Source organism: Balaenoptera acutorostrata, chromosome 18 (assembly GCF_949987535.1).
Source record: "Balaenoptera acutorostrata chromosome 18, mBalAcu1.1, whole genome shotgun sequence".
Taxonomy (NCBI): Eukaryota; Metazoa; Chordata; class Mammalia; order Artiodactyla; family Balaenopteridae; genus Balaenoptera; species Balaenoptera acutorostrata.
Genome location: NC_080081.1, coordinates 52,615,832 through 52,629,111, shown reverse-complemented (window position 1 = coordinate 52,629,111; position 13,280 = coordinate 52,615,832). Strand labels below are relative to the sequence as shown.

General features: G+C 33.8%; 1 non-coding gene across 1 annotated transcript; it reads right to left on the bottom strand.

The window, feature by feature from the left end:
• Nucleotides 1–266: 266 nt before the first annotated feature.
• LOC114238480 (U6 spliceosomal RNA) lies at nucleotides 267–371 on the bottom strand. Its single transcript, XR_003623831.1, has one exon. It is a non-coding gene; the product is annotated as a U6 spliceosomal RNA (small nuclear RNA).
• Between the last annotated feature and the right edge of the window lie 12,909 nt (nucleotides 372–13,280).

Genomic DNA, 13,280 nt, shown 5'->3' with positions numbered 1-13,280 from the left:
AATGATGCAATATAACGGAACTTCTATAAATTAACTGTATTTTTTGTACCCTTATTTTGTATATATATATATATATATATATATATATATATATATATATATATATATATATATATATACTTTGCTATTTTAACAATTTTTAAACATAAATTTTGTTTACCTTAATTACATTCGCTACTTTGTGCAACCATAACCACTATCTATTTCCAAAATTTTTTATTACTTTAACAAAAACTCTGGAGCATATGAACAATAAAAAAATAGGAAAAAATAGAGAACACTTCACAAATGTACATGTTATTCTTGCACAGGAACCATGCTAAGCTTCTCTGCATCATTGCATTTTTTGTGTATGGGCTGCTGAAGCAAACATTGGAGTGTTTTTCTCTCAAAGTAATTCCCATTTAGAGCTTCAGGAAATCCACCAAATGGAATGATGACATTCCTTTGAATTAATACTAGGAAGAATTTGTATTTTGTATTTGAGCCCTGCCTCCTTTCTCCTTGATGGTCAACCTCACAAAGCTGTTTCTTTCCTCAGAAAGCCAGTCCATAATACTGGCTTCTATTCCAGTCAGACAGCATGAGCCCTTGATCTGTAACAACAGTAAGAAATTTACTGAATACAAATTAATATGCATTAGCTAGGTGCATTTTGTTATTTGACCACAGAGAGAGAGATCTTCATCATTGGCCTATGAAAATACTGTTTTTAATTTAATGATTTTTTTTTTACTTTTTTCTACACAAATCATTCAGTTTCTTCCATTCTCTTTCATTACAATAGGAAACCATAATTGTAATATACATATATATTATAAATATATGTATAATTTATTTATATATATATATATAAGTATATATAATTTTTATGTTCCTAATAAAGTATTGTTTGAATATTTTTACGTCTCATTTTGCTTCATTTTTCACTCAGCATTAGTTTCTTAAAGTTGATATATGTTGATATATGTATGTGGAATATATGTGATATAATTTATCCACTTTTCAAGTGATGGGTATCTAAGCTACTTTTGCTGTTGAAAAATTTATATACACACTTGTGTGTGTGTGTGAGTATAAAAAAATACTGACATATACACATATATGTATAGATATATATATACATATAATAAACTTCTCTATATATTAAATATATATAGTTAAAATTTTTTAAAAATGCTAAAACTATATTTGAGGAAATTTGCTTAAAAGCTATACAGAATGATAAAAATGGAAAATATAAGTAATGTGATTCATAGGTCCAGAAACCTAATAGGAGACTCTAGAAAAGAGAATGGAAAATATTGGGATTTTTTTTTTTTTTTAATTCAGACAGAAAGTCACAAAAATTATACTCATCCTCATCAGTTCACTCAGTCCCATGTAATTAATTTCTTTTTTTTTTCATCTTGATCTTTTGTTAGCACTTTTATGAGTTCATCAGTTTTTCATTAGAGTTCTGAAAATGCTTATTCATTCAGTTCAGCAGTACAGTCAGTTACCAGAAACCTGTACTTGTCAGAGTCTTTTCCATGAATTTCTTGAAGATGAAACTCTTTTATAGGAACATATTTGCAAAATCATCAGAGTACACCCAGAACTGTCTGTAAATGACAAAAGACTTAAAAATGACCATGGTTAAAGATTTGATGAAAGTTCATAATAATGCAGTTGACAAGAAAATTAGTTATTTCTGAGATATACATTTTAAAGTAATAACTAGGATTATTACTTATAACATTATACCAGAACATATAAGATTTTTAGACATTTCCTGTAATGTCTGAAACATTTATATTAACATATTTCCATACATATTTCCATACAAATACAAATATAAGATTTTTAGAAATTTCCTGTAATGTCTGAAACATTTATATTAACATATTTCCATACATATTTCCATACAAATACAAATATAAGATTTTTAGAAATTTCATGTAATGTCTGAAACATTTATATTAACATATTTCCATACATATTTCCATACAAATACAAATATAAGATTTTTAGAAATTTCATGTAATGTCTGAAACATTTATATTAACATATTTCCATACATATTTCCATACAAATACAAATATAAGATTTTTAGAAATTTCATGTAATGTCTGAAACATTTATATTAACATATTTCCATACATATTTCCATACAAATACAAATATAAGATTTTTAGAAATTTCATGTAATGTCTGAAACATTTATATTAACATATTTCCATACAAATAACCCAATGAAAGTTTAGTATTAGTTGTTTTGTTTGTTTTTTTATACTGCAGGTTCTTATTAGGCATCAGTTTTATACACATCAGTGTATACATGTCAATCCCAATCGCCCAATTCAGCACATCACCATCCCCACCTCATCGCAGTTTTCCCCCCTTGGTGTCCATATGTCCATTCTCTACATCTGTGTCTCAACTTCTGCCCTGCAAACTGGCTCATCTGTACCATTTTTCTACGTTCCACATACATGCATTAACATACGATATTTGTTTTTCTCTTTCTGACTTACTTCACTCTGTATGACAGTCTCTAGATCCATCCACGTCTCAACAAATGACTCAATTTCGTTCCTTTTTATGGCTGAATAATATTCCATCGTATATATGTACCACAACTTCTTTATCCATTCGTCTGTTGATGGGCATTTAGGTTGCTTCCATGACCTGGCTATTGTAAATAGTGCTGCAATGAACATTCGGGTGCACGTGTCTTTTTGAATTACGGTTTTCTCTGGGTATATGCCCAGTAGTGGGATTGCTGGGTCATATGGTAATTCTATTTTTAGTTTTTTAAGGAACCTCCATATTGTTCTCCATAGTGGCTGTATCAATTTACATTCCCACCAACAGTGCAAGAGGGTTCCCTTTTCTCCACACCCTCTCCAGCATTTGTTGTTTGTAGATTTTCTGATGATGCCCATTCTAACAGGAGTGAGGTGATACCTCATTGTAGTTTTGATTTGCATTTCTCTAATAATTAGTGATGTTGAGCATCTTTTCATGTGCTTCGTGGCCGTCTGTATGTCTTCTTTGGAGAAATGTCTATTTAGGTCTTCTGCCCATTTTTGGATTGGGGTGTTTGTTTCTTTGATATTGAGCTGAATGAGCTGTTTATATATTTTGGAGATTAATCCTTTGTCCGTTGATTCATTTGCAAATATTTTCTCCCATTCTGAGGGTTGTCTTTTCGTCTTGTTTATGGTTTCCTTTGCTGTGCAAAAGCTTTGAAGTTTCATTAGGTCCCACTTGTTTATTTTTGTTTTTATTTCCATTACTCTAGGAGGTGGATCGAAAAAGATCTTGCTGTGATTTATGTCAAAGAGTGTTCTTCCTATGTTTTCCTCTAAGAGTTTTATAGTGTCCAGTCTTATATTTAGGTCTCTAATCCATTTTGAGTTTATTTTTGTGTATGGTGTTAGGGAGTATTCTAATTTCATTCTTTTACATGTGGCTGTCCAGTTTTCCCAGCACCACTTATTGAAGAGACTGTCTTTTCTCCATTGTATATCTTTGCCTCCTTTGTCATAGATTAGTTGACCATAGGTGCGTGGATTAATCTCTGGGCTTTCTATCTTGTTCCATTGATCTATGTTTCTGTTTTTGTGCCAGTACCATATTGTCTTGATTACTGTAGCTTTGTAGTATAGTCTGAAGTCAGGGAGTCTGATTCCTCCAGCTCCATTTTTTTGCCTCAAGACTGCTTTGGCTATTCGGGGTCTTTTGTGTCTCCATACAAATTTTAAGATGATTTGTTCTAGCTCCGTAAAAAATGCCATTGGTACTTTGATAGGGATTGCATTGAATCTGTAGATTGCTTTGGGTAGTATACTCATTTTCAAAATGTTGATTCTTCCAATCCAAGAACATGGTATATCTCTCCATCTGTTGGTATCATCTTTAATTTCTTTCATCAGTGTCTTATAGTTTTCTGCATACAGGTCTTTTGTCTCCTTAGGTAGGTTTATTCCTAGGTATTTTATTCTTTTTGTTGCAATGGTAAATGGGAGTGTTTCCATAATTTCTCTTTCAGATTTTTCATCATTAGTGTATAGGAATGCAAGAGATTTCTGTGCATTAATTTTGTAACCTGCAACTTTACCATATTCATTAATTAGCTCTAGCAGTTTTCTGGTGGCAGTTTTAGGATTCTCTATGTATAGTATCATGTCATCCGCAAACAGTGACAGTTTTACTTCTTCTTTTCCAATTTGTATTCCTTTTATTTCTTTTTCTTCTCTGATTGCCGTGGCTAGGACTTCCAGAACTATGTTGAATAATAGTGGTGAGAGTGGACATCCTTGTCTCGTTCCTGATCTTAGAGGAAATGCTTTCAGTTTTTCACCATTGAGAATGATGTTTGCTGTGGGTTTGTCATATATGGCCTTTATTATGTTGAGGTAGTTTCCCTCTATGCCCACTTTCTGGAGAGTTTTTATCATAAATGGGTGTTGAATTTTGTCAAAAGCTTTTTCTGCATCTATTGAGATGATCATATGGTTTTTATTCTTCAATTTGTTAATATGGTGTATCACATTGATTGATTTGCGTATATTGAAGAATCCTTGCATCCCTGGGATAAATCCCACTTGATCGTGGTGTATGATCCTTTTAATGTGTTGTTGGATTCTGTTTGCTAGTATTTTGTTGAGGATTTTTGCATCTATATTCATCAGTGATATTGGTCTGTAATTTTCTTTTTGTGTAGTATCTTTGTCTGGTTTTGGTATCAGGGTGATGGTGGCCTCATAGAATGAGTTTGGGAGAGTTCCTTCCTCTGCAATTTTTTGGAAGAGTTTGAGAAGGATGGGTGTTAGCTCTTCTCTAAATGTTTGATAGAATTCACCTGTGAAGCCATCTGGTCCTGGACTTTTGTTTGTTGGAAGATTTTTAATCACAGTTTCAATTTCATTACTTGTGATTGGTCTGTTCATATTTTCTGTTTTTTCCTGATTCAGTCTTGGAAGGTTATACCTTTCTAAGAATTTGTCCATTTCTTCCAGGTTGTCCATTTTATTGGCATAAAGTTGCTTGTAGTAGTCTCTTAGGATGTTTTGTATTTCTGCGGTGTCTGTTGTAACTTCTCCTTTTTCATTTCTGATTTTATTGATTTGAGTCCTCTCCCTCTTTTTCTTGATGAGTCTGGCTAATGGCTTATCAATTTTGTTTATCTTCTCAAAGAACCAACTTTTAGTTTTATTGATCTTTGCTATTGTTTTCTTTGTTTCTATTTCATTTATTTCTGCTCTGATCTTTATGATTTCTTTCCTTCTGCTAACTTTGGGTTTTGTTTGTTCTTCTTTCTCTAGTTTCTTTAGGTGTAAAGTTAGATTGTTTACTTGAGATTTTTCTTGTTTCTTTAGGTAGGCTTGTATAGCTATAAACTTCCCTCTTAGAACCGCTTTTGCTGCATCCCATAGGTTTTGGGTCGTCGTGTTTTCATTGTCATTTGTCTCTAGGTATTTTTTTATTTCCTCTTTGATTTCTTCAGTGATCTCTTGGTTATTTAGTAACGTATTGTTTAGCCTCCATGTGTTTGTCTTTTTTACGTTTTTTTCCCTGTAATTCATTTCTAATCTCATAGCGTTGTGGTCAGAAAAGATGCTTGATATGATTTCAATTTTCTTAAATTTACTGAGGCTTGATTTGTGACCCAAGATGTGATCTATCCTGGAGAATGTTCCGTGTGCACTTGAGAAGAACGTGTAATCTGCCGTTTTTGGATGGAATGTCCTATATATATCAATTAAATCTATCTGGTCTATTGTGTCATTTAAAGCTTCTGTTTCCTTATTTATTTTCATTTTGGATGATCTGTCCATTGGTGTAAGTGAGGTGTTAAAGTCCCCCACTATTATTGTGTTACTGTCGATTTCCTCTTTTATAGCTGTTAGCAGTTGCCTTATGTATTGAGGTGCTCCTATGTTGGGTGCATATATATTTATAATTGTTATATCTTCTTCTTGGATTGATCCCTGGATCATTATGTAGTGTCCTTCCTTGTCTCTTGTAACATTCTTTATTTTAAAGTCTATTTTATCTGATATGAGTATAGCTACTCCAGCTTTCTTTTGATTTCCATTTGCATGGAATATCTTTTTCCATCCCCTCACTTTCAGTCTGTATGTGTCCCTAGGTCTGAAGTGGGTCTCTTGTAGACAGCATATATATGGGTCTTGTTTTTGTATCCATTCAGCCAGTCTATGTCTTTTGGTTGGGGCATTTAATCCATTCACGTTTAAGGTAATTATCGATATGTATGTTCCTATGACCATTTTCTTAATTGTTTTGGGTTTGTTTTTGTAGGTCCTTTTCTTCTCTTGTGTTTCCCACTTAGAGAAGTTCCTTTAGCATTTGTTGTAGAGCTGGTTTGGTGGTGCTGAATTCTCTTAGCTTTTGCTTGTCTGTAAAGCTTTTGATTTCTCCATCAAATCTAAATGAGATCCTTGCTGGGTAGAGTAATCTTGGTTGTAGGTTCTTCCCTTTCATCACTTTAAGTATTTCATGCCACTCCCTTCTGGCTTGCAGAGTTTCTGCTGAGAAATCAGCTGTTAACCTTATGGGGGTTCCCTTGTATGTTATTTGTCATTTTTCCCTTGCTGCTTTCAATAATTTTTCTTTGTCTTTAATTTTTGCCACTTTGATTACTATGTGTCTCGGCGTGTTTCTCCTTGGGTTTATTCTGTATGGGACTCTCTGCGCTTCCTGGACTTGGGTGGCTATTTCCTTTCCCATGTTAGGGAAGTTTTCGATTATAATCTCTTCAAATATTTTCTCTGGTCCTTTCTCTCTCTCTTCTCCTTCTGGGACCCCTATAATGTGAATGTTGTTGCGTTTAATGTTGTCCCAGAGGTCTCTTAGGCTGTCTTCATTTCTTTTTATTCTTTTTTCTTTAGTCTGTTCCGCAGCAGTGAATTCCACCATTCTGTCTTCCAGGTCACTTATCCGTTCTTCTGCCTCAGTTATTCTGCTATTGATTCCTTCTAGTGTAGTTTTCATTTCAGTTATTGTATTGGTCATCTCTGTTTGTTTGTTCTTTAATTCTTCTAGGTCTTTGTTAATCATTTCTTGCATCTTCTCAATCTTTGCCTCCATTCTTATTCCGAGGTCCTGGATCATCTTCACTATCATTATTCTGAATTCTTTTTCTGGAAGGTTGCCTATCTCCACTTCATTTAGTTGTTTTTCTGGGGTTTTTTCTTGTTCCTTCATCTGGTACATAGCCCTCTGCCTTTTCATCTTCTCTGTCTTTCTGTAACTGTGGTTTTTGGTCCACAGGCTGCAGGATTGTAGTTTTTCTTGCTTCTGTTGTCTGCCCTCTGGTGGTTGAGGCTATCTAAGAGGCTTGATGGGAGGCTCTGGTGGTGGGTAGAGATGACTGTTGCTGTGGCGGTCAGAGCTCAGTAAAACCTTAATCCACTTGACTGTTGATGGGTGGGGCTGGGTTCCCTCCCTGTTGCTGTGGCGATCAGAGCCCAGTAAAACCTTAATCCACTTGACTGTTGATGGGTGGGGCTGGGTTCCCTCCCTGTTGGTTGTTTTGCCTGAGGCAACCCAACACTGGAGCCTACCCGTGCTCTTTGGTGGGGTTAATGGCAGACTCTGGGAGGGCTCACGCCAAGGAGAACTTCCCAGGACCTCTGCTGCCAGTGTCCTTATCCCCACGGTGAAACAGAGCCACCACTCGCCTCTGCAGGAGACCCCCCCAACACCAGCAGGTACGTCTGGTTCAGTCTCCCCCAGGGTCACTGCTCCTTCCCCTGGGTCCCGATGCACACATTACTTTGTGTGTGCCCTCCAAGAGTGGGGTCTCTGTTTCCCCCAGTCCTGTCACAGTCCTGCAATCAATTCCCACTAGACTTCAAAGTCTGATTCTCTAGGAATTCCTCCTCCCTTTGCCGGACCCCCAGGTTGGGAAGCCTGAGGTGGGGCTCAGAACCTTCACTCCAGTGGGTGGACTTCTGTGGTATAAGTGTTCGCCAGTCTGTGAGTCACCCACCCAGCAGTTATGGGATTTGATTTTACTCTGATTGCGCCCCTCCTACCGTCTCACTGTGGCTTCTCCTCTGTCCTTGGACGTGGGGTGTCCTCCTTGGTGAAGTCCAGGGTCTTCCTGTCAATGATTGTCCAGCAGCCAGTTGTGATTCTGGTGCTCTCGCAAGAGGGAGTGAGAGCACGTCCTTCTACTCCGCCATCTTGGTTAATCTCTCGAGAATGGAAAATATTGGGAAGAAAAAATGTTAAAGAAATAATAGAAAAAAGGTTTAGAGATGAAAACCACATATTTATATTTAAAGGTTATACTGAATGATTAAAATGTAAAAAAAAAAAAAAAAAAACAAACCCAACACAGGAAGATCTCTTGAAATTTTAAATATTAAGAAAAAAGAAATCTTATGGGAAAAGAATCTTAAAAAGAGTGGATATATGTATATATATAACTGATTCACTTTGCTGTACAGAAGAAACTAAAACAACATTGTAAATCAACGATACTCCAATAAAATTTTTTTAAAAAAAGGAATAAAGAGATCTTAAAAGTTCATTGAATGTTGTAAAAACAAAGTCATTTGCAAAAGAAAAGAAGTGGATTTAAATCAGACTTTCTTTTGGTAAAGGCAGTTTCCTTGTGCATGTAGTCTTTTGGCCCCCAATGGGCCACTTAAGACTGGGCCTTGTGCCTGCAACACTTTCTTATCAAGAGATAAAGAACTCACACCGCCTGGGCTGAGTTTATGACTTCAGGTGGGAATATTTTACCCTGTTTCAGGCTAAAGGAATGCTCTTTTGTCTTTGCTTGAAGAGTGTACTATGGATGGCCCCTGACCAACCCCACTGTTATATCTCTTCTCAGCGGGGAGAGCTCATGTAGACAAATTGCCCTGTGTTGGCCTCCAAGAGAGGCTGTGAATGAATACATTCATTCATTTTTCTTATCAGGGCCCTGCTTTTCAGTCTTATCCTCTGCCCATACTCATCCCCTGGAAAACCACCTTTCCTTAAAACCAATCTTATATCTATTAAGCTATTTTCAAGTGACCAGGTGTAATACCTCCAACCCCCTAGAATCCTGAGCAACATTAAACTTCTCTCCACTCCATTTTAGCAATATAGTCACCAAGACACTTGCAAGGATCTTAACTTGTTCCATTTGTGAAATTTGAATTGTGGAACTGTACTTTCTGACTAAACCCCCATATCGGTGGCATCACCCTACTTCACAGTATACTGGAAATTGAATGGGCTTTGAAGTTTAAATATGAGTTTTACTCTCACTGAGTGAGTTTCTGAATAAAATTTAAACTTTGAGCATCATTTTTCTCTTATTTAAAATGAAAAAAAAATGCTGTTTATCCCACAGAGATTTTTTCAAATATATGTTTAAATATATCTTTGACTATAGTATATTAATTTTCAGAAATAATTGCAGAAAGCAGTTGATTAGATGTTTCTGTACTTTGAAAAAAAGAGTCAACAAGATGGAAATACTACTTTTGGCTCTACACACCAGGTATATCTATATATTAAGTCATATTTATGTCCTTCATTTCTATCGCAGAGAAAAAGAATTCTCCCATTTTAGATCTCATTAATTCTCCCATTTAATATCTCATTAAATGTTTTTTTTAAATTTCCTTTTGCTTATAAGGGACTGGAGTCAAGATAATCATTTCTTTCTTTTGCATTTTTATTCCCTCACCAGTTTGTGAGATAAGGAGAAGAATGAGGTTAATAACCAATTAGAATCAAGGAGGGTGTCAATGGAAGATTTTCAATCCTTGTGGACAAAAAGGACCCATGCGATAGATAATTATTGTGACCCTACAGAGGTAGTTATGTTTTGACATTTTCTTACATCTGATTTTTAAAAAAGTAAATAACTTGTCAACACAAAAAACAGCTAGCAATTTTTTTTCTGAGGCTAATTTCATAATTATTAAAATTATTATTTGAAGAAAAGTTAATAAAACCATGCATGTAACAATTGAAGTTTTTATCACCAAAATGCGAGTAACTTTATGTGCCATTTTACCATAATTGTCAGAAGAGAAGGAGAACACAGAAAATAAATTAGTGACTTTATATTTTGGGAGGAAGTCAAGCAGCTTCATTACAAGATGACCATAAGAAATTTTACATGATCAATATGGAAAGTGAATGCGAAATTTGGTAACAAATTTGCATTGCTTGCATCTTTAAAGTTTTTAATAATGTAATTAATGCCAACATCAATCCATAGATTAATCTAAAATACTTATTTTTTGGTAAATATTAGTAATTATTTTTACTCCATTTAAAAAATGAGCTCATTCTCAAGGCTGTTGGACTTTGCAATATAGCTTTAAACAAAGCAACAGATGATTTCTGGTGCTTTAGCTGGAAATTTGTCTCTAAATGTGTCCTCCACTTCTACAACACACAATTTTCCAATATGTTCTTCAGCTACTAAAGCTGAATATAGAAAGACAACAGATTTTCATTTTATATTGTCACATTTGATTCAAGTCTTAACTGAAACTGAAATACACAACAAAAATTATTGTTTTTCCTATTTAAAAGTAAGCAGAATTCAAAAGACTTTTTCTTTCTTCTGTCTTTCTTTTTTTTTCTTTGTATTAAAAGTTTCAGTGTTTTCTCAGACAGTGTTTGTGTGCCACCAATGCAGCACTTTGTTTTACTGCCAAGAAACAGGTAACATTACCTGGAATACGTAGAACAAAGGATTGGTGAAAGTGCCTAATAAAATAAGTTTAACCAATATTTGCAAAGACATCCAAAATGATTTAGAATCCTTGCCTTGCATTAATAGTTCAGACAAACCAAGCACAAATCTGAAACAATCAAATCGATATACTGGGGAATATAGGGATAGTTGCTGCAACCACAAGTATGTGTAAAATATGTATTTTTTGGTGTTATAAGCCTTTATAAGCCTCAATTAAAATTATTTTTAAAGAGTTACTTAAGATTGTCCTGTTTCATATAATTTAAAATTGTTGAAAATTTATCATATGCTGAATATCACATGAGGCTCTTGATAAACATTATTATTCTAATTTATTTGAAATTAAGCATGATTTCTATAGTAACATACATGAATTTAATTAGGAATTGAATAATGATTATGTTATGTCACTAGTAGATTAAGATTTATTTTACTGCAATTCTGAGGAAAATAATAAATAAAGGTCAATCAACCATTGATGAGATAAAACTTTATGCCATATAAAACCCAGCCTACATGCAGCTCTCCAGAATGAATGAAATAGGTTGATGGCTGAGTGAAACAGTAAGCAAGGCAGATTCACAATTTAGTAAAGATGCCTTTCTTCCCAGAACACAAGAATCTGAACCTAGGAACCTCATAGCCACCCACATTGGAAAGCAATATTTCTACTGAAATAGAATGAAGAAAAAAATAGTCTTCTTAATGTAGCACTTTTATATAATTTGAGTTAACTGGTTGATTAAATATTTTTACTTTATACTAGCATTTTGTTCTTTTATTTTTTACTATAGACAGAAATACAGTTGGAGAATTTTTGTTTCAAAGTCAATAGAGATGCTTGTTATATTAGCTTCTAGTTTTACTCTAGATTAATAAATATGCCATCATTCATTATATTTAATTCATTATCATATGTGTGTGTTAGTATAAGCATTAAAATTATTAACCTATAGATATTAGGATTGGAGAAAGTAGTGGTCTTTCCTGTTTTAAGAAAATTCTGGAAGTTCTAATAGTCTCTTTTCAATATGTTTCTGTAGAGAAAATTTGATAAGCTAGTTCTTTATGTAATATACACAATGTTTGCTTAATTTATAGTCACTTCATTTTAAATAAAGACTACTTAGGTTCTCAGTCTCAGTCAATGTTAAACTATGAAACCCTGACTGTTAGCTTGGCTCAGTGTCCATGGAAACAAATCCCAGATTCCACAATAGCAACAGGATTTAGATGGCACTCTTCCCACATTGTATCACTTTGACTAAATAATATTCTGTAACATAACAGAAAAAAGCTAAAGTACCAAACCACTTAAATCCATGTTTAAAAGGATAGAATTCAATTTATGCTGAAAATATAACAGTAACTCATTTCCAAATGACATAAAGAAAGCAGCAGGCATCAGATAAATTTATTGCTATTTGTGTGAATTGTCCAGGAAAAAAAGAGAATTATCCAGTTGAGCATACTGAGACTTATTATCACATACAAATCATAAAACTCAATACAGAAAAGCAGTCAGGATCATATGACCCCCCAAAAAAAATCTGAAAGGAAGCAAGATGTTTGCCTTCTGTCCAGACCAGTTGAATTTTAAGGGTCTCTTTATTAATTATTCTTTGTTCTTACACTCACATGAATGCACACACATGTACAGACAATCTCTTGCCAATCAAGTCAGATTAAATATGTTAAAATATGACATATTAAAGCTGTCATATTATAATTTCCCTTGTCACAATCTTTTAAGGATCTCTTTTATTTATTAGGTAAAAAAAAAAAAAAAAGCTATGTCACTAGAAGTCTTCGAAGTTCAGACTCACTTTTATTTTGTTTTATTTTTCATAATTATTGACTATTTATGTGTATGGATCAATAACTTTCTTGAAAGTCTATGTCAAGACAAGCTTAAAATTCAGATACAGTTAACATTGATTGAGTACCAATCATGTCCTGCGGTAGATATTTTAACATATCACCAACTCTCATAACAATCCTACAAAATCAGAATGATGGTTCAGCCACTGAAATCCTAGAAGAGAGGAAAAGAAACTAGTCCTTATATCTCCTAAGTTAGATTTCTTTCTTTTTTTTTTTTTTTTTTTTTTTTGCTATTTAAAGTCCTTTTGCCTTTTGCTTTCACCCCTGGATTAGATTATTTCATTATTCATAAGAAATCTAACAAAATTTATTCTTAGAAAAAAAATCAAAGAAAATGTCATTTAAATTTGGACAGTGTTCTAATCCTAAAAGGCTAATGTTTTATGTGAGGTAGTTTTGATTTTGTAGAAATTAAGAATATTACATTATATTTGCTATTTTGTGATTGATGAGTCTGTGGATTGTTTAATATTTCCTATAAACTACTTGACTCAGTTTTATCATTTTCTGCAGTTAGCAGAAAAATGTGTCATATGTACCTAAGGCAAAATTCATTTTTTTTCCATCTCCTCAGGTAAAGTAAAATTTCAGAGTTAATGAGTAACTATTTGAAATACTAATTTATGTGTAAATATAAGCACTCTAATAATGATCTTAAGTAATTACT